This window comes from Polistes dominula, unplaced genomic scaffold (assembly GCF_049000335.1).
Source record: "Polistes dominula isolate Pdom_NZ unplaced genomic scaffold, Pdom_raw_medaka contig_24, whole genome shotgun sequence".
In the NCBI taxonomy this organism is placed as follows: domain Eukaryota; kingdom Metazoa; phylum Arthropoda; class Insecta; order Hymenoptera; family Vespidae; genus Polistes; species Polistes dominula.
In genome coordinates this window covers 3,048,870-3,071,303 of record NW_028301150.1, presented here as the reverse complement: position 1 = coordinate 3,071,303, position 22,434 = coordinate 3,048,870, and the positions used below count along the sequence as shown (strand labels likewise).

The window sequence follows — 22,434 nt, the reverse complement described above, 5'->3', positions numbered from 1 at the left end:
GCATGTAACAAGCGATCTCGCGTGACACGCTTATAGCACACGGTGGTGCTACGTTGTAGAAAACCGAGCAATGAGATGGAAATTGTTGTAATTAAACACTTGCAAGCACACCGCGAATATATTACTCGTCATCGTTTTCAAAAATTGTCAGTAAATTGGTTTACTTAAGTAAAAGATTTCTTTAAATAAACATATACACATATTGCAATTTTACTCGAGAGAAAAGAAAAACATAAATAAAGAAGAAAAAGGTGGATCGAGGAAACGATCCGGTTTTACGAACGATTACAAATTTGATTTTTAAAAGAATTAATCTTGTGTACCTTTCTTGTATTATAACATGGATTATATAAGAAGAAATGAACGAAATGAATCTTTTTTTTTCAATTTGCCTCTTGTATTCCACTGGCTACTGGCATTAATCGAAGATCCGAGAGAAAAGAGAGAGAACGTATCGTGGAGTTTCGATTAACGATCTCGATACTATATCCCTACGATTAATTCTCGTTAGGTTCTATAATTTACGATGGAATATTTTCTACCGGTCTCCTATAAAGCACAAACCTGACATCTAGTATATTTGGACCTTGAATGAACGTCGTATGCATGCACATAGTTTAGAATATTCTCAGTAAGATTACACAATTTCTCTCTCTCTCCCTCTCTCTCTCTCTCTCTCTCTCTCTCTCTTGTTGAAAGAACATTGAATAGTAGGGAATCGAGTTTGTTGAGAAAGAAACGATATTCTTATGTTAGTGCACGAAGCTTAGTGCAAAACGATGTAAACTCTCGAGGGCCAAAAGTTTTGTTGGATTTTTCAAAGATCGGCTCTCTACGAGTTGCCCGGTCTCTCACTCGCATACTTTCTCTCTCTCTCTCTTTCTATCTCTCTCTCTTCCTTTCTCTTTCTTTTTCTCGCTGACCTGACGGCAATGATTATCCGGTTGTTAGGTGGCCCCTTCGAGATCAGTGGTAGGGGGCGTAGGTTTCAGTCACGGTTTCGACTTACTATTTGGCCTAACAACGGGTTAGGCGGCCAATTACTTTTTCGAATAAACGGATACGTTGATTCGACTTGACAAATATTTACCGTAACTGTTCCTACGTATTTCTATCTTTCTCTTTATCCTTTCCATTTCTATTTCCCTCCGGTAATGTGTCATAAACTTCCTTGCACACGTCCGATCATATTTATTCATTCATTCGCTAACTCGCGTATGTATAATTAATTTCTCAACTGATGCGTGTCAATAAGATTATACATAGTGCAACAATATTTTTAACTCACTATTATATATGTAAATAAGTAGAACGTGTTTGAAGTCCAATGATAACTTTTCGATCTTATAACGATTTCGCAAAATCGAAACGAGATCAACGTGTTTAATTTATAACCTTTCGTCTAATAATATGAACAAAATTTCGATTCCTTCAATCGATGCGATTTCTTTTTATTTTTTTTTATGTTTTTATTTTTCTGTCTGTCTATCTCTCTTTCTCTCTCTCTCTCTCTCTCTCTCTCTCTCTCTCTCTCTTATCCAAAGATTCGCTTTACGTGAATCTTTATGCAAGAAGAATGGATGGATAAAGCGCATCCGTGAATATACAAATACTTCCTTCGCAAAGCGAATCCTCTCTCTTTCTCTTTGCAAAGAAGGGAGGTCCGCCCGCGGCTGGAGGCGCGACGTACCTTGAGTTATGGCGCAGGTTAATTATACAAAACATTCAATTATACCTCTCCTCTCCTGCCGACCCTTCTTCGTCTCTTTCCTCTCTTCGAACGCACACGCTGCTCATCTCGATAAAACAGAGAGAAACGAAAGAGAGAGAGAGAGAGAGAGAAAGAGAGAACTACTCGCAAAAATAAAATCAGACTCGATCGAATCCGATCTCGTTCTCCTTTCATCTTTCTCACTCACTCTATCTCTCTCTCTCTCTCTCTCTCTCTCTCTCTCTCTCTCTCTCTCTCTTTCTTTCTTATCTTCCTGCAATTTTTTTTTTCTAGCATGTTTTGTTTGTTCCTCCAAGATGTTGACGATGGTTTACGATGTTTCGTAAGATACATGGGGTAGAACGTAGCTTCGTGACAAGTTCGATTACCACGTAAAGCAAATGTTGTTTCAAGAGCGCGAGATCGTATCCTTGGCGTACCTCTTAATTACAGGTATATAGAGTCCGACCTGAGAAGAATGACGCGAGGCTAACGAGTGTACTTACTTACTTGTTCCTTATTAGACAAACTACGAATTAAAATCGATGCATCGAAATCGTTCGATCGACCAATCGATCCTCATGTTTTCTTCGTTGCAGCTGCGTTGTTAATCAAACATGTTAGTTCTATATCGTGTACAAATTTTAAATGCGGGTTCTTAAATGTAAGAATAATATATACTCATAGCATAAATCGAAGAGAATATAATTCGCTAAATGGAAAAATAACAAGTTTTAACGATATCTATTTGTAATTAGTTTACAGATAGTCTGTACTTTGTTGTACTTTATAAAGATTAAAGAATATTATGCTGGTATATGTATATTTTATGTTTTTTTTTTTGCAAATTATGCGGGTCAAAGTTCTGTTTTTTCCATTTAGATCTCTCATACGATTGATAATACTTTAAACGATATCGTTTGGAATCATTAATTTCAATGACAGTTATCCGCTAACTTGGTTGACAGCATTTATAAATAATTTCACCGATGGAAAGTTAAGATCCTGTAGTTTCTTGAACCTTACCATCTTCGTGACCGATCTTACGAAGCGGAAAGTTCTTTCCTAGTCCTTCTCTCTCTCTCTCTCTCTCGTATCTGAATGATCCAATGTGTTCGTGGTCGTGTCGCACGATGAAACTTACCGATCGGTCCTATCCCGAAAGGTACCATTTGTCATGAGTCGAACATCTCTTCAGATGTTTCAAAACAAAAGGTACAAAAAAAAAAAAACTTAAAAAATATTTCTTTATGAAGAAGAAAGATAGATGAAATGAAAATGACCACCTAAAATATAGTTCATATTTTCCAATACAAATAATTCTATTTATTGTTATTAATATTTATTAAAATAAAATAATCTATGTATTTCTTTTTACGAAAACATTTCTGTCATATTAAAACAAGACCACGATCTAAACGCATAATGATTAAAACATTTTTACATTTTGTTTGTAATTAATTAATAACATTTTTGTGGGGGATACTTGTAAGATGTATTTAAATTGCTGAAACTATAGAAAGATGTTAAAGGAGTTGGAAATTGAATATTAAAATGCTCCAAAGAGATCTTTAAAAAGAAAGAAATACGTAGGAAGAAAGAAAAAAAGAAAGAGAAGGTGGCGGACGTCGGCGAAGCTGAACGTCGTGGGAGCACCTTACGAAGAAGGTGTTCCTTTCGGGTCCAGCAGGGTAGGTAGGTAGGTGGGGCAAGAGGGGGATCATAACGCAGAGATTTTACGCGCCGGCGCCGATGCTCGATGCCCGGCGCCGGCGCCCCCCGCGGCCTCAGACGCCGCAACCATAATACCGAAGGGCCAAACATACCAGCAAACATCACCGACGCACAATCTTTTTGAGACTATCGCAAGCTTCTTTCTTCCTTTTATTTTTATTTTTTCCTCTAAATACTCTCGTAAATTTTTCTTGTTATTTATTTTTTTTTTTATTCGCGTTTTTACTATTAAATTTTGTTCATTTGACTCTCTCTCTCTCTCTCTGTCTCTCTCTCTCTCTCTAGTGAAGTTTGATTGGTCAATTAAATTCTAAATTATCTAAATTAGTTATTAGGAGAAATAAATCTATGTGTATGGTTGAAATATTAGTTGTTTTTATATACAGATTTTTATTTTTAAATATTCTGTTAAAATATTATTTATTTACATGCGTACGCATGACACACACACACACACATATTTCATACATACTGATCGTCAAAACATATACTGAATGTTTACTTTCAAATGACCTCTCATTTACACTGTATCCAATCGTGTTATGTTCTTAGTTCTTTATCAAGTATATCTCAATTGAAGGAATTTTAAAAGACATTTATATTCATTCGATTAGGTGACTTACATTACTTTTAACGAGACCGATGCTTCATAACAAAGTTAAGGAGATTTCTTCGCTTAAGAAAATGATCTGTGTATGCCAAATGTTTTATCAAATACTTGACAATTACCAAAATTAAATGAAAAAGATAAAACTGAGTTCTTTATTGATGCATAGTGAGGTAAATAAAATTTGGAGAACATTTAAGAAATTAATTGTGGTCTTTAATAAAGAACATTAATGCACGTTATCGGTGTATATAATTTTGATGATGCAAAATGAGCTCATTAACATCCATTTCGTCGTTCTAATTAAAAAGAAAGTAAAAGAAAACATTTTATACTAAAGTAATGTAATTTCATAAGATATAAATATGAAAAAAAGTTAGTAGACATAATAATAAATAATATAAAATAAATTTCTCAGAATTATTTGTAATTCGTAATAATGTTCAAAGGAAAAGAAAAAATAATGATCATCACTAACGCGTTTCCTTCTTCTAACAGCTGATCGAAACAGTAAGAAACGTCGATTTAAAACCTAGTGAGCTATCTGGTTTGTTTACTTACGTTCATGAAATCGATCAAACGTATATAAAGGTCAAGTGGAATCTTGTTTCTGAACGATCACACGTTCGATCGTTAATTAACTCGGTTATTAATCCTAACCGCAGGATGTATCACTGTGCATAGTCGGCTCGAGTTTTCTTTTTCGACAAACTGGTTGATTTATTCTCAAGCCTTGAACCGCGATAGAAAGCAAAGACTAGACTACGATAAGTTTGGTCGTTGTTGCCGTGACTACTAATATTCTCTATCTATACGTATAATCGTGTGTGACTGTTGCTTCAAGTTTCGGCTTTTAAAAACTTGGATTTAAAGAAAAAAAAAACAAGAAGAAGAAGAACATAAAGATTTGTTGTATTTAACGAATGAACATAATGAAAGTTTGAATTTACATTAAATTTAGTCACCTTAATATACTAAATATATAATAGAGGTAAATTGTATTTGCTCAAACATGAAATCGAATATAAAGATAAAGATAAGATGAAGAAAAAGAAAAAGAAAGAAATAGTTCTTAGCTCATAAGCATCTCGAATTTCCTTCTCACCTCCAGCAACGAAAACGAAACCTAAGCTCGAAGTATTCTTGAGACACCGTAAAAATGATATACCGTCGCCCTTCGAACACGATCCTCCATAGTTTCGATCCACGGGATACGACGTTTCGTCTTCCATCCTCCGTATCGAGAAACTCCGTCTTACTATTCATTGTTTTATACGAGCTATAAAGATGTCAAGCAATTAAAAGATTCGGCTGATTCGGCGTCACGTGGGCGAATGACTCTCTCTCTATCTCTTTCTTTCTTTATCCTTTTCTTTCTATATCTGTCTTCCTTTTTCTTAGCAGTGGGTGGACAAAATCGGGTGGTGGAGAACAAAAATCTCATATGTGATGCTTATGCGATGCCCACGTTTACTGGCATACGGTTACTCGAAGTGGACACCTGACATTGTATCGCCGTTGTCCTACAAAAGGCATCTCTTACGACCAACGATCGTAAATGTCCACGTTCAGCCTCCATTGCTGTATCGTGATATACACTGAGCTGTATATTACGCAGGTAAACGCGCGACGATCGCACCAAGTGGTTTAAGGTTAAACAGCCACCGTGTCATCCTTTACACTTTGATATTGTCCGTTAAGTTGTACCTTTTTTCCACAACTACGATCTAAAAAGATCATAGTTCAAACACATAGATTCTTTTTGTTAAAATTATTTAGTTCTAACACATTTGCTTTAACTTTTTGATGTAAATAAAACTAAATGAACTTCATTGATAATTCTTTCTTTAAAAGGAAAGAAAAATTACGTTATTCAATTTTAATTTTACTTTTCAAAAAAATAATTATACAAAAATATTTAAGATTTTTTTTTCTAACGAATTACTACGAAGAAGAAATTCAGAAGCAGCGAATAACTACGATCTACCGCCAAGATCTTTCGAAGGGCGACCCGCCACGTCGAAAAAGAACCATCTTGCTTATTTAATTCTCGAACGTCGACGTAATCAATTCCCACTGTGAATACCAGCAACCATTTTGGTAAGGATGTTCCCTTTAAAAAGATACTATCCAAAAGTCGAGATTTTATCAAAGGAAAAGAGTTTGCGAACGAACTGAGTATTTTAAAGAAAATGATTGGCCGATGAGAAGAAAGAGAGAAGAAGTCTTGCATACGTCATCGAAAGAACGCCAAAAAAGAAAGAAAGAGATAAAGATACAAAGTAAGTGGACGATGATAAAGGCTGATGGTGGGAGATTAAAACAATGCCGTCGTCTCGGTTCGAATAACGCGGGTGTGACAGGTCTTCCTACCTTCACCAGAAAACAGATTCAGCTACGAGGATGGACCTTAACGAGGCCTCTCTAATAAATAACCGTCCAGTTCGAGTTTCTCTTTTTCCCCTCCAACCTCACCTCACCTCACCTCACCTCACCTCACCTCACCTCACCTCACCTCACCTCAGCTCACCTTACCTCATCTCACCACTCCTCTCTTCTCTCGTACTACGTTAGTTTCCTTCTCGTCGTCTTCTCTTCTACTTCTCGTCTCAGTCTTCGTCTTGTGGATCCTTACGTATAGAGGTAGACCAAAGGGATGGACCCCAAAACCGGGCCCCGAAGATGGATGCGTTTCGAGGCGCCGCCGTCACCTGGTCAGCCCTTCCAACAGACTTCCAGTTGAGCTTTCCTTCTGGAAGAAGGAGGGAAGAAAAATAGAAGAAGAAAGAGAAATGATAAAATTGTGTTCTCAAGCATGACACCTTGTAATCGAGGAAACAGATTCTTCTATCTTTTACATGTAATAATTTATTATCAGTTTTTTCTTGAGTTAATTTAGAAAATTCGTTACAATTGATATTATGAGTTTTACATTTGCATTGGGATTTTTGATGTTTTTTTTTGTTTTTTGTTTTTGTTTTTTTTTAATTGGCACACACGAAACTAAATAATTAATTCATGAATTGTTTTCTCAAAATAATGTATACAATTTTATTGGATTTAATTTTGGATATTCAATAATTTTTGGATCACTCGAGTATGTAATAAAATATCGGATATCATTTTGTCCGAACGTATACACTAACGATGGCAACATTTTCATCTTGGAAGAGAAGAAACTTGAACGCTGGATCGTCGTTCGTGTCCTCGATATATACCTGGCTCGCTGTTAACCCCAAGGGTTTCTCTTATCTTCCACCCGATCTTCTTCACGCATATTATACTACGTGGAAAACAGCGAGAGTAAAAAAAGGTGAAGAAGAGGAGGAAGGAAATGTTAAGGATGAAGAAGAAGGAGGAGGAGGTGGAGGATGAGGAGGAGGAGGAGGAAGAGGGGGATACACGAGATGTACACATACTAGCGGCGGAATTCTCTTGAGTTCTGTCGCGCGAATAACAGGATCAGGTTACCGTCTTTGAAAGAAGAAAAAGAAGAAGAAATACATATACAGAAAGAGAGATAGAAAGAAAAGAAAAATAAAGGAATATAAGGCTATCCCAATAGCAGTAGTAGTAGTTTCTCTTGAAGTGAATTTCGAATGGTGACATGGCATGGTGGTTAGATTCAAAAAGAACCAAAAAACTACGAGGGAGGATGTTAGAAAAGGGTTGATCGTTTATCGTTTCCCCATGAATAAAACTTCAACGATCTAAACTCACGAAGATCTTTTTCTATAGATAAATACTTATTCGCATCTTAAGCAAAAAGAAAAAATATAGAAAATTCGATATATAACGTGGATACTTTTATTTTTATGTTAACAAAGTTCGATGTCCCTTTACTTAAATAGTTTTTATTTCGTTCCATTCGTATAGATGTTCGTAGATAGCTACAAAACACCTAACGATTGAAATGAATTACTGCCGAGACCGATGCTCACCACCCTCGTGCGCCTCGAGTACAAAGCCGCGAGGAATCCTTATCTATTTTTAATTCAGAGAAAATACTTTTACGATCGATCGAGTCGGAGACGAGCGAGCGTGCTCGTATCTTTTACGATCGTGGTAGAAGAGGAAAAAGAAGTTCTCTTATGAATCGACGTGATGCGATAGCGTACTGTAAACGTTTATTAAAAAATAATGCTTCTAATCTTTCTTAGTATTTCTCTCTCTCTCTCTTTTTGCTTATATGATTGAAGCCCACCCTGTCTATCATCGCGGGATATAAATCATCGGCGAATCGTACGATTGACGTCTATTTAATAGAAACGCAACTACACAAGTATGGCGTAGGATAACATTAACTCGTCCGGGAGTCGAGGGGGCTGGTCTCACCGCGACGGGTGGCCATTGTAAAGCTGGAACCCCTGCGAGCCATGGGCTTTCTCTCATTCTTGTGCCTGCCAGCTCCCTCGTAAAGTCAAACGTTGACACTAGCCGCGGGACATCGATTCTGTGGTCCCAAACACGCGTGCTTTCCCTTTATTTTTCTATTCTTTATTCTTTTGCTTATTCTTAAGGATTCCTAGATCGTCTTCATCTTTATTACTAATTTCATATTTTTGGAAATGATCAAATTGTAAAAATTTTTACCAATTGAATACTTCGTTAATTTCTATTATAATCAAGATAATTGTTATAATACTCTCAATAGTAGGTATACAATTTAGTTTTATAAATGGATTGCATACTTTTATCGAAATACTGAAGAAACTATGTTATAAGATGTATATATAATGAAAATCACAGCTCGTAAAAGTAGATCTTTACGACAACAGTTTCGTTGGAGAACGCACACGACGTTTTGTAACGGTAATCTTGTCGAGAAAAATTCAAACGATGCAGAAAGGATTGCTTACGAAGAGAAGAGATTTCCTTGTTTATTTTCCATAATTACGAAAATAGCTTTGAAAAGGGTTAGAAAATCTTAATGCCACGAGAAGTTGAAGTAAACAATGTAAAAGAAGAAAATAAAGTAGGTAGGAGAAGGAGCACCGACATCGTTCGTTAAATTAAAAGGTTTATGGGTGCATTAGCAAACTTAACGACCTAATCAAAGCTTCGTGCCATAAGAAGAGCCACGACGAAATTGACGTAAGCATCCTGACACGAGGATTACAACGCCTCAGGGTTCCAAGGATCTCAACGAACAATACTTTTTATTCTCGTTGAAATATATAATTTCAACAAATTCGTTATATATTTTTTTTCATTTGTAAAAGAACGTCGATATCTAGGAATTTCTAGAGGTATCAATATATATTAGAAATTTTATTTTGAATAAAAGTAAATTTAAAAAATATGAAACGTGAGTATTTGTTAGTTCGAAGATTAACTAAGAATCCGCCATAGAATCTCGAGTTTCCTTCCTTCGAGGAACTAAGTTAAAGTGGAAGGGTCTTGGCCACGAAGAAGGTACTTGGTAACGCGATACTCCAGGACCTCGTCTTGCGAGATTCTACTCGAACTTCTTTATCGTTCGAGCAATGTGAATCACGGTTGAAGGAACGGTAAAAGGGAAAAGGAACGATACGGATAGAAGAAATAAAAGAAGGTAAAGAAGAAGAGGAAGAAGATGATAAAGAAGAAGCTGAAGACGAGGACGAAGAAAGAAGTAATAAGAAGAAGCTAAAGTAAAAGGAACAAAAGGATCAATTTTCTTAACTCGTTCCACTCGGCGGCGAGATCAAGGTGGTGCCACGCCTCCGGCCCGCCTCCTCTAATCATCGGCTCATTACTCATTAGTCCTAATGAGCCACGCGCGCCATCTATACCCGAGGAAGAAGACACTACTGTTGTGTGGAAAAGCTACGAAAGGAATAAGTGCCACGATAAACAACTAATTTCAAACGTAATTCCATCGATATATAAAATATGTCCAATTGGATGAAACTCAAACAATAATCTCTAACGTATTTTCATTATTCTCTTCTTCTTTGTTTGTTTGTGTCTTTCTTTTTTTCTTTTTTTTATTTACGTATTTTACGTAGCAACTTGGAGAAGATCGATAAAACTTCCATCTTTTGAAACGGTCCGCAGAAATGGGTAGTTCGTGTCGAACGTGGGTCAGTCGGGGATGATTAATGAGCCAGGTAATGGAAAACGTCTTCGTTCCCTTGTTCGTGTTATGCTAATGTTGAATTCTCTCTATAATATTTGTTGTTGTTTTTTTTTTGCCTATTTCTTTCTAAACCATGTTTAAAAGTTGAAGAAGAGAGTGTGTAAAAGAAATTGATATTTTATCTTTACCTGGATCCTCTCGGTGTAAATTTCTTATATTTTTCATTCGAACCAGTAAATGCGTTTTGAATCTTAAACGATTTGGATAATCGATTAGAATACTTGCTGAATATATTTGCTCGTTAGATCGAAGTTTCAACATAGGGGAATGATTCTGTAGAAATCATCAGCCCCTTAAGCTGAAACTGAGCATAGTGAGAGGAAGAGACTGTCCCTGTTTCCCATAAAACAAGCCATGACATCGTGCCCAGTGAAGCGACCACGTGTAACGAATGCGCTCGCACCAAATGTACGAAAGAACCCGTGTGTGTGCGCGCGCGCGCGGGCGTATACGTAGAAAGAATTGCTCGCGTCTCGTTACATCCGTCATGAGCGTTGGCCCGTAAAATTGACGCCACCTGCCACCCTACCAAAATCCAACTTCTCCTCTTTCTCTCTGTTTTATCGAAAATATTCTGACTCATCCCTACAATGTATTTAATGCATTTATAATATTCGATTTAATGATCCTTGACCCTCCTCCCGCGTTCTTCTCCGTTGAGAAATTCCTTCGAGTGGAAGTTATTACGAATCCACCAGCCGCGTGAGCCACAAAAAGTGCTATCGTCATTTGTTCACGCGTCACTTTTATAAGGGATCTCACTCTAGGACCACTACTGATCTTTCAAACTTTTTAGACAAGTTCGATGTGGCTAACATTATGGTAAGATTATTCTTGTTACTTCTGACTCATCAATGATTAATGTATTCATTTGTTGGTAATATTTAATCATTTGATCCTATGTGACTCTATAAAGTTTTGTTTCGTATCAATTTGTTAATTTTTTGTAATAAGCTAATAAAATCTAGTATACTACGCTCAAAAAAAGATTCAATTCAAAACTAACTTCATTATAATTCGATCTATTTATTAATCAATCATTAGATTATATTAGAAAGCAGAAAGATGAAAAAAATTGTCCAAAATAGTTGGACGAGAGGGGATACAGAAAATCGAGAGTCAATCTACACAACATATAATGTAATTGTTTCCAAGCCAACGCTCGAAATGCAATGAGGGTTGCTTGACTCCGAGCTTTGCTCTATGTTTTTCTTTCTCGTTCTTTGTCTTTTTCTCTCTTCCTCTCTTTTTGTCAGTGATGACTTCATTCCCATCCGATCGCGCCGCTCGTTCTCTACCCATTTCTGAAAGCTCGTATGTAACAGGACGATACTAAAATTCAGATACAAGTCAAGTTTTCCTTTTATGCAACCGACGACTATTAACGTGACTACCGTTTCGAACGTGACTTCATATAAATTTCCATAAAGGGCTTTGAGAATGTAAGGAATATTTATTATTTTTTTTTACATCTGATTGTAAATGAAATACGTACCACCAAAAGAAAAAAATAATTATTCTTATAATTATTATAATTAATAATAATAGTCATCATTTTTCTTTTATCTTTTTTCAATGAAAATTTATTGAAATAAGAAAAATATTATCTCATTTATCTTATAAAAAATCTAAACATTTTGTTAAATCTAAAGTTGTATTACAAACATATCATTGATCGGAAAATAAGAAGCCTGTTGGTACTAGGATAGGGTTATAAATAAAAAGGTGGGGAAAAATAAGTACATAGGAAAAAGAGAAGAAAAAGATTCGCGATCGGCAAGAACAAAGCTCGCGAGATAGGCCCCAACCGCCATTGTCCTGTGCTTGTTTGCGTCCGTTGTGTCCCGGCGCAAAATATCCGACGCTTTGTGCTGTTCGATGTTCTCGCCATGAACCAAACCCACCTTCTTCTCTCTTTTTCTCTCCCTCTCTTCGCCAACTGCGGGAAAAGGATTACCAGAGAAATCCTTTAATAGCATTGTTGGCATTTGAATAACACGAAATACGATATGAGATCGGCCCCGAACACAGGCCTGGTTCTCTCTTCTTTCTCTCTCTTTTTCTAACTCGAGCTTAGTCGAACGGGGTTCTGTAGATATAAGGTTACGGTCCTGTTCTAAACCACCCTCAGTCTAATTCTTTTTTTTCTCCCCTTTTTCTTTCTCTTTCTCTCTAGTCAGTTCAGATTAATCGCTGGCAGCTCGTCGAGATTCACCAAGCGAAAACATTCTACCCAGGCACGACAACATTTCATCGTACCAATCTTAAAACATCTTTAGAAGGATCTTGAAACAACTCGATTGAATCGTCTTGGCGTTAATTACTGCACGACGTTAATGAATATCACAGAATTATCGAAAAATAAATCGCTTTCACGTTAAACTAGCAGCCAGCTAGCTGTAGAATCAGAACTGGCGTATATCTTTACCGAAGTAAATTGGAGAACTCGAGATCCATCTTAATGCTCATTCACGCGACGAATTGGCACGCGTACAATCGATTCTAAACGCTCTTCCTTACATTTAGCATTCTCAAACAGGTTGCTAAGAGCATCGATCAGTCACATAAATGCTCTTTCTCTCCTTTTACTCATTCCAATTTGTACATTAACATTTTACTATCTTATTACTATTGTCTGGGCATATTCGCGTTTCTACTCGTTCCAAGAATAATCATCGAAATGATTGGTCTACGAATGTTTGTCTTTCCAAAAGAGAAATAAACGGTGGTGTGATTAAATTAACCGACCCTAAATGTTCTTATTAAGTATGTCTGATTAGATTAGAGAATAAAATAGGTTGGAAAAAGAAAAAGAGAAAAAGGAATAAAGTTTCCATGGTCTTGTTTCAAATGAAACTATAAACGAGTAAAAAGACGAGGACGAATTATTACGCAGAAGGTCGAAAACGTTAACGTCGCGTCGCACGTGAGTGACTACCGGTCATCATTCCATCTCTTCTCTTTCTCTCTATCTTATGCTTTCGAGACACTGATATTTCTTTCAAAAAGAACCTCAACACATAAACCGGACACTTTAGACTTAGACTGGCTAAAGCGAGAACGTTGGTCCACTTAGTATTCACGACGTCGAGACATGCGAGAAACGAGCTACGAATACCGCAACGTGAACACCCTTTTCTTTTCTCCATCTTCTCTTATTCTCCTCCTCCTCTTTATCCTCCTTCTTCTCCTCCTTTTCTTTTTCCTCGTATCCGTAAAAGTTTATTTTTATCAATTACGAGAGAGGCGTGCGACCGATTAGGTAATTTTTCCGCCTGAAGTATTATGAAGTCTTGCTAAATAATTTTCATTTACTTTGATAAATGTTCGTATTAACAAAATGGAGAAACAATTAAATGAGTTATATGATCACTAATATCATTTTATATTATATTAAGTTATTTTATATTAAGTTCCTCATTTATCGGAAATATAATGTTTATCTATTACCGTATTGCTAATAATTATTCATTAAATCTAAAAAACTTTCAAGTTTATTTGGAAGTTTAATGAAATAATTCATAAGTTTAAGAAATTTATTCGTTGATATTTAATCTCTATAAAAATCGATATTTCGCTAAATTTATGTTTTCTATATTGTTAAAATACTTCATTTCATAAATACTATATCTGGAGATTGAATTTCTCAAAAATACGACAAATCCAATATTTTTATGAATATTCAAACGATATTCTCTATTATTTAACAATTTTTTTCTTTCTCGTGTAAATACGTTCAATTTTATAACCTATTATTTTCTTTTTGTTTACTTTCAGGTGAGTAGTATTCAAAAAATATGGCTATCGAATTGTCTTTCGCGACCAGAAAAATCATTGCTTCGTAGTTACCGGTAAGTAAATTGCTCGTAAGAGGCGTCTCTAATGATCAACCAATAGATATAAACGTAGGACATAACTATTTCCTACCACTTGCTCACAAAGAAAGAAACTAACGCGTTTACGGTAGGGTAGTATTAAACTCCGTCTACGATGTTTCTTCGACGTTGTAGCAAAGCGCTTTGCTCGTATCGTGAAATAACTACGGGTTGCTTCTTTGAAGTTACGAGCGTAAACAGGCGATATATACTTGTTGGACTTGAAGAAAAGAAAGCTTTTCTGGATGAGACGAGTAACCGTAGAAAGAGAAAGAAAAAGAAAAAGAACAAAAAATGTTGTTTTCTTGGAGTGTAGCTCACGTTGCAAAAGAAGTAAGGAAGAGTGAAACAAAAAAGAAAGAAAGAAAGAAAAGTTAGAAAAAAAGGTGTCTCTAACGTATCGCAGCTCCCAACGATAATTCAAGCAAAAGGATGCATCTATCCTACTATTCCAGAAATAAACGTGCATGGTGTAGTTGTTTTTCGCTTAGGCTTCCACCTCCGCTCGACAACGTTCCCATCGCGACGAGTGTACAACGTTGAGAGTTCGATCTCCCTAGGGAGAAACTGGATGACTACCGATTTTCCCCTTCTCGACGTCATCTCGTGAAACAGCAGCAACATCCCCTTGTAATTCGTTGGTAGAGAGATATCCCTCTCTAGTCTTGGTTAGAAAATTTTCGGGACATAAATCTCCGTGGTAGTGTTTCCCTTTGTTGGTGCCGCCCACGTTACACAGATTAATCGAATTTCAAGTTTGATATCTGAGAGATATCTACGATTTTTTTTTCAGGATAAACTTGTTTTCAATCGAGATCTTTCTTTATTGAAATAAACAACTTACAGTAATTTATTAATTATTTAATAGGTAATATATCTTTTTAAATAAGAAAACTATCTTTTGAAGATAAGTCTAATCAAGTTTTCATTCTTCGATAAAGTAACTTATTTAAATCTGTTTAACTTTTTTTAACTCCATTATCAGATATTAGTAGACAGTGCTGTGTATTACTTATATTAAGAACATATTCGTTAGTATTATGATTTTGTTATACGTTAAGTAATTTGTCCGTCTGCGACGAAATTAGAGACGTTTGAAGTGGTAAGACTCGTTAATAATCGTTTCCCTCTGGACTGATAAATTATATTGCGCCTGCACTTAAGCCGTCCTTTACCCCTTTCGGTGGTAATGGTATCACGAAGGTCGGTGGGTGATTCAATTTATTTTCCTCGAGGTAAAAGCAACACTTAGAGAATCATTTTTCGAGATCGATATTATTTCTTTTTTCTCTCCTTACTTATATATATTTTTCATAAAATATCTAGACAATATATTGATCGTTTTTAAAACCTCGTTTTCAATTCGTCTTAAAATGTTTTTCAGGTGAGATATCGAAGACGAAACTTTCTTACGAACTCGGTTACTTACATGAAAATATCATTTTTTTCCCTACCCCTCGATCGTTTATATCAATCGAGAGTTTTCCGAATATTACGATCATAAATTATACGAGCAGGGTAAAATAATTACGTTCTCTTCTTAAAATTGCTGGGCCACGTGTCTGAACAACTTACATATTTCTTAAACGTCACTCGATACTTTCTATCTCGTAAGTCGATTACTTTTTTATGTAAGCAAAGTATCATTGTCAAGGATTCATAGATCTCGTTTGCATAAGTTTCACAAATTGCAAAATAACTTTGGTACTTCGACAAAAAAGTATCTTACAAATCTACTACAAACTTAAGTCGTAACGTTTCTTATTCCATCTCATTTCCGACAAGAAAAACGAGCGGTGAAAAATGGTGGACAGCACGTTTCTACAGTGTATAGTCTTTGAGACGTTTGTATACTTTTATACTTGTATAGTCTTTGAGAACGTTTAGTAGCGCATTTAACGTAAAGTAGTACTCCCTCGGTCTGCCACTTGATTTACCACGCCAGATTTCGACGCATTTGCCGTTATATATCTCTTTCTCTTTTTCTTGAAGTGGCTACCGGGCCGAATCGAAAGCGAGTCTCTCTCTCTCTTTCTCTCTCTCTCTCTCTCTCTCTCTTTCAAATTTCTATCTCTATCTATCTTTTTCTCTCTCTCTTCCTCAAACGAGAAGAAGAAGGATAGAAAGAACAAAGAGAGCCGCCGCCGCTACAGTTGCCTTCCGTCTCCGTGTTAGAATCGGATGCATTTAGAGAAGCGACTCTTCTCTGAAGAAAGATAGAAAGAAAGAAAGACGTGAGAGTGGTCCATGGAAGACGTTAACCAGATCACCGGATGCCCATGACACTTTTCTCACCCACTCGAAGTTGTTATCCGCACCATTGGACAACACGCACGAGTCAGACCGTAAAAGATTCCGCCACAAGATCCGCCTTCGTACGTTGCTTCTCTTATCCAATAGTCCACATTAATTTCGCATTCTCCAAAAGTAGTAATAAGAGGAGCACCGGCTCTTCTCGGTTTAAGAAAAAAAGGTTTAAAAAAGAGAAAGAGAAAGGAGGCAATTTTTGTTCTCCGTAAATACCACTTCGATCCTTCTTTATCGTGAAAGGTAATTGCGACGTAAAATAAGGGATACCACGAATACGGTGACACGAATATGAGATAAAAGTCTTTCAAAGTATAGATTACAATTTCGTGGAAACACACATACCACGAGTATATTATCCTCCTTTTCTAATTCTTATTAATATTTTCAAGCAAATTAAAAGTATATCAACGATTTTGTAAAAACATTGGAAAATAATTTGCTCGTGCAGCAATAATTAAAGCTTAATAATACATACCTACTCTTGTAATATTTTTTATTAATTTGCAAGAATATTTGAGATATTTTTTTTTCGTACTCCTTGACAGGTTGTTCGAGGATCCTTGTAAAGGTTCTCGAAACTACCCCCTTGATCGCGCTACGCAACACCCCTTATTCGTTCTCATCAATGTTTCATATCAACACGCAATGACCTAACACAGTCCCACGGCGACGATACACTAAGTGGTTTTGCTCATAAAGCTGTAACGGCTTGTAGGATAATGCCGTCGGTAAGTGGAGTCTGAGAGACTTTAAGAAGTAGAGGGGTGGAGGTTGGGTTTAAACGTCGTAGCGGACGACGACAAGAGAGCACATGTGACTCTGAAAAAGAGACGAGCCCTCGAAACATTTACCAACGATCTGAATCTACCGTTGTATTACTTATCGTCGAGCTTGTCTGCTCATTTTTTTTCTCTAAATTTTTAATAGAAAAAAAAAAAACATTAAATTAGACCTGTTTTTATTTCGAAACATAAGTCTTTGCTTATAATCTTGTGACTTTCCGTAGATGACTATTATTGATTTTAATTTGTTATCTAAGTAAACAATCTGATTAATAATGTGATTAATTATATTAACGTAATATACTTTTCATTAGAATTAATCTTTTCAAAGAACATCGCATACTTCAAAGAATTTATTGATTAATAAAGAAATATCAATAGTTTCGATCGTATCAGTCACGGTTGGTACTTATCATCGTCTCATCATCTTCCGCTTTGAAGTCGTCACACAAGACATAAAATTTTATCCGATCGAAAGTACGACAATATAAATTCAATGATGCCGGTAAAGCTTGCGTTGTTGATTTTAAAATTCATTCGCAACTGCTACTGACATTTTCTCGTTAATCACAAGCAAAGTCAAGTAAGAATCTCATGACGATATCTCGATGCGATATACATTTCTTGTGTTGTGCAATCGTTTTGGTATGCGGGACGCGATAAAGGAAAGGCGCGTAATTTCTGGCGTATTCTTACCTCGCGATAAGAATTTCAATCTCCTGCAAGGTAATCTTTTTCTTTCTTTTCTCACGTTACCATGGGTTTCATTTAAAAAGATGAGTTATTTCTTCGAAAAAGGGTTCTTTCTCGACAAATCCGGACTGATAACATGTATTGGATGATTGTTTTGTATTGAAACATAAAATAGGATAAAGCTTTTCCATTCCAGACTTAATTTTCAAGAAAGTTTAATTTAAAAATCCGTTCAATTCAAATTTCATTTATGGTTGTATAAGCTGTATGACGGTATCATATACTTGGTGCATTTTAAACATAAGAGGAAAAAATGAAAATACTATCATGAAAATTTCGATAAGTGCACTAAAAACTTACAAGATAACAGTATAACTTACGGACGTGATTTCGATAAAATGAATGTCGTGAATGTTGGTATCTTTTTGGTGAAAGACCAGTAGAGGCTATATTGCGAATTTTTACGAGAAGATAAAGGAACGTAAGGTGTAGGAAAAAACACGTTAAACATTTCTATTGATGTTTTTTTTTTCTTTCTACTCCTGACGACGCATCGCGGTCATGACATTGTTCAGAAGAAAAAATAATGATTTATAATAATGCAGGATAAAAAAATGTATCGGCCATTTATAAAACGAGAAGTATTTATATTAATGTCGCCAAAATTCACAAGACCTACGTAGTTCGGTCAAAGTATTCGTGTTATTTTTACAAACCTCCCTTCCCTGATATTCTACCACGTCGTACCAGTATGATTTTATCGTAGCTCGCGTGCAAAAAGAAATGAAAAAGTTTGTCTAAATTATAGCTACGACCGGATTTAATTTGTTTAGTTTTTTCTTTAAGTTGTATTTTTTTTACTTCAGTTGTCTCTCTAAAGGAAAAAGACGAAGACGCGAGTTTTTTCAATAATAATTTATACAAATGATTTCTTTTTTATTTAAGTCATAAATGAAAATATTAAGATCAATTTATTTAACATTTACACCAGTACAAAGTATCAAAGAACATAGTACGAGAACGTCAATATCGATTATACCGATCTTGTCGAGCGTCCTCGTGTTCGCGCGTCATCAGTGAGCATACGCAAATCGCGTGCATATATCGCGACTTTGCGTGTCTGAGCTCGTAAGAAGAAAAGAGAAGAAAAAATGAGCTGAACAAAAGGGAATAGAGTAAACAAAGATACACGGATAAGTAATATAGTCATCGATTTTTTTCAAATATTTAGAAAATATAAGAACGAAGTAAAATAATGAAAGAGAGTAAGAGAAGAGGGATGAAGAAAGAACGAAAACATTCCATTTAGCAAATATTTCTATAAAATATTCAAATAATGTTGAACAGAATTACGATATTCCTTTTATTTTGTATTTCATATAAAAAGAAATATATATATATATATATATATATATATATAAGTAGAAGTAACAAATGTATGTTTTAAAATCGTATTTGAGAACTTTGTTCATTAAAGCTATGTAAGTAAAGAAAACAGCGTTAGGAAAGTGAAAGACTATTCAAATAAAATAACTATTAACGATCGTTTTGTCGAAGTAAGGAACTGAAAGTTAACTTTGAGAACTCGCGCTCGAAGTAGGTACGGAAGATAAGGAAGATGGCTTTGGAAGAGAGGCTGCAAGAAGGCTGCAACGAGCCTTGAGTTCGCCCGTGCGTGCATTCCTGTCCGGTTTTCTTTCCCCTTGCTTCACTCACCTCTCTTTCTCTCTTTTTCTCTCTCAACTCCACCGTCGCCACCACCGTCATCCACCTCCCCCCCCCTTCGCCCCCTCCCCCCGCGCCTTTTGTCTTATTATTTTGTCGGCGCTCGTGCAGCAGGTATATGTCTCTCTCTTTCTCTCTCCTTCCATATGGCACTCCTCTCGCTTGCTTGCGATCCCCGCATATAAACATCGCGGCTTTATCTGAGCATTTTATAGCGGAGGTCCTGGCAACCGACGAGGACCAACCGAGATCACCCTAAAGAAGGAACAAGAAAGAGGAAGATGGAATGAGCCAACACGAACTCGACTCTCTCTCTCTCTCTCTCTCTCTCTCTCTCTCTTACATTCTACACTCTTCGTCTTTAATCTTTTCGTTTTCTTTCATCTTCTCCTTTTTCCCTCTGACTTCTTCGTCTATTCTACCTCCCTTCTTCATCCACTTCCTGATCTTCTTCTTCTTCTTCTTCTTATTTCTTTCTTTCTTTTTTTCTTCTATTTCATTTTGTCGTTTCGAAGCGACACGATTCGAGTTTTAGGACCACTCGATGCGTCGATACGGAGTATCCTTGTTGCCGGTCATTCGAAGGATCGTTGTCGTCGTCCTCGTCCTCGTCGTCGTGGTAAAAAAAGAAAATAAGTCTTTGTCATTTGCATATTTCTCTTTCTCTTACACGTTTTTTTATTCCTCTTCATCTCTCTCTCTCTGTTTCTCTGTTGAACCCTTTACCCTCGCTCTCACCTACTCGTGATTCTCTGGAAATTCGGCTCTTCCTTCGTTCGATGATCGGGTTTCCTACCGGGAGATAGCGAACGAACATTTGCACTGGCCAAATTCGTATTTCTTGAGATATGTCCACCATCATTCGATAGTTGTTCGAAACATTTTAAGGAATCGTTTTATCTCCTTCACGATTAACCGATGATACCGAAGCAAAGAGTGTATTCCCTAATAGGTGATTTTCTTAGCTTCTTATCCGTAAAATGTTCTATAGCAGTATGTCTCAATTTTGGCTTGAAATACGACATTCAGATAATATTAGAAAGTATAAATAAATAAAATGCTTGAAAAGATTGAAAGTGTTTTAAGATAAAACAAATATTGATTATTTCGACAGATATTTTATCGATAGGTTTCTAAATTCAAACTGAAATAATAATTTCATAAAATAGATCGGTTTGATCAAATATTAAATAGTATTAACTTTTTAATTATATGTCATATGATATGAGATCGTTTAATCATTTAATGAGTATCTATTTATAAATTATATTAACTATACAAGGTTCTTCTTAATATAGTAGTTTTTTATTCTAATTAGATATTTATGCATATAATAAGTAATTTGTATAGATTATACCTCATAGCTTTCTATTTTCTTATACTATTAAAAATATCGACTGACAATTCTCAATATATATTGCACAATATTAATTATACGAGTGATTTATAATCTATATGGTTAACCTTATCAGTGTCAATAGTGATTAATAGTTCGTATTTCTTTATGTCTTCATAACAAAGAATAGTTCGGTATCTCTTTATCTATATCTAAATTTCTATTTCGACGGATGTGTCAAAAGGCGAATCCATTAGTTTCTTCTCTTTCTTTCGGAACAAATTTATTCAGCTCTTTGGAACGAAATATATTTAGCAACAAAAAAATAAAACCATTTCTAAGAACTGTTATCGTTCGCACACATATTTTATGATTAAAACATATAAGCTTATTTTCTAAATAAAAAAGGGTCTAGTCACGCTATTGATTTTTACATTTTTTTTTCATTTCACGAATGTTATTTATCTACCATTGACCTTTCTTAAATGAACTATCCTATAAATAGAAACATCGTTTATTTCTACAGATAATTATAATAGAAGCAAGTATATCACAATGGGTTACTCAGTTACAAGGTTACTCCGTAACCATGCGTTAACTTTCATACTTGATCGTAAGTAAAAGATTATTTGAAATTTCTGTGATGCACGAAGTTAAACAAGATTATCAGTAATATTACTTGAAACGCTGCCAGTTTCATGCTCGTTTCTGTCAGTCAAAACTGTGTACCGTTACATACGATACGCATTTTAGAATCGATCGTGTCGACAATACTTGCAAATATTTCATTGAAACTTATTTCTAACTTTCATAATGTTATTTCTCATTAGTCGTTTTATTAACATATAAATTCGCATAAATTTTTTAACAATGGATTATTTATGGATTTGATCTCATTTAATTCAAAACTAATGGACAAAAGTTGAAATTATTATCCTTCAACGTAATATATTTAATTCATTTTCAAGACGTAAATGTATAATAACGTATGTAAATATTATCGTAATTTTTTACGAGTAAAATTAAAAATTAAATAATTATAATATTCTACATAAGTATATATTACAATGCACGATGTAAGTCAAGTTCTATTGAAACTCGTTGACTTGTAAGTATATTTATTTACGTAAAATGTCTTACAGTTTACTTACCTGTTTATGATAAGTTATTTTACCGTCTTGAAGTTGAGCGATAATCGGGATGTTTATTTAAAACTTGTTTTTTATGTAAACGTATATTTCATGAACTAGGCGCAATTATTTTTTTAACGTGACATGTTACGATAAATTTCTAATCAACTTATCTGCAAGTGGAACAAAGTAGTAGTTAAACGCGTTTGCAATTTTAATTATAAAGTAAAAAATAGCCAAAGTTATCAAACGAAAAAAAGAACAAGGGTAAACAAAATTACAAAATTTTGACACAAAATTTTCTTGTTTTTCTTATTCGAGTTCTTAGACGTTTCAAAAATTAAATAAAGGGCAAAAAAAGGGTGAGAGTATAAAATTTATGACACCTAACACACTCGTACCCCACGGAC

General features: G+C 35.4%; 1 protein-coding gene across 3 annotated transcripts in view; it reads left to right on the top strand.

Moving 5' to 3' along the window:
- Nucleotides 1-22,434, top strand: part of rg (A kinase anchor protein rugose) — a 198,931-nt gene that overhangs the window by 143,009 nt on the left and 33,488 nt on the right. The window lies entirely within an intron of this gene.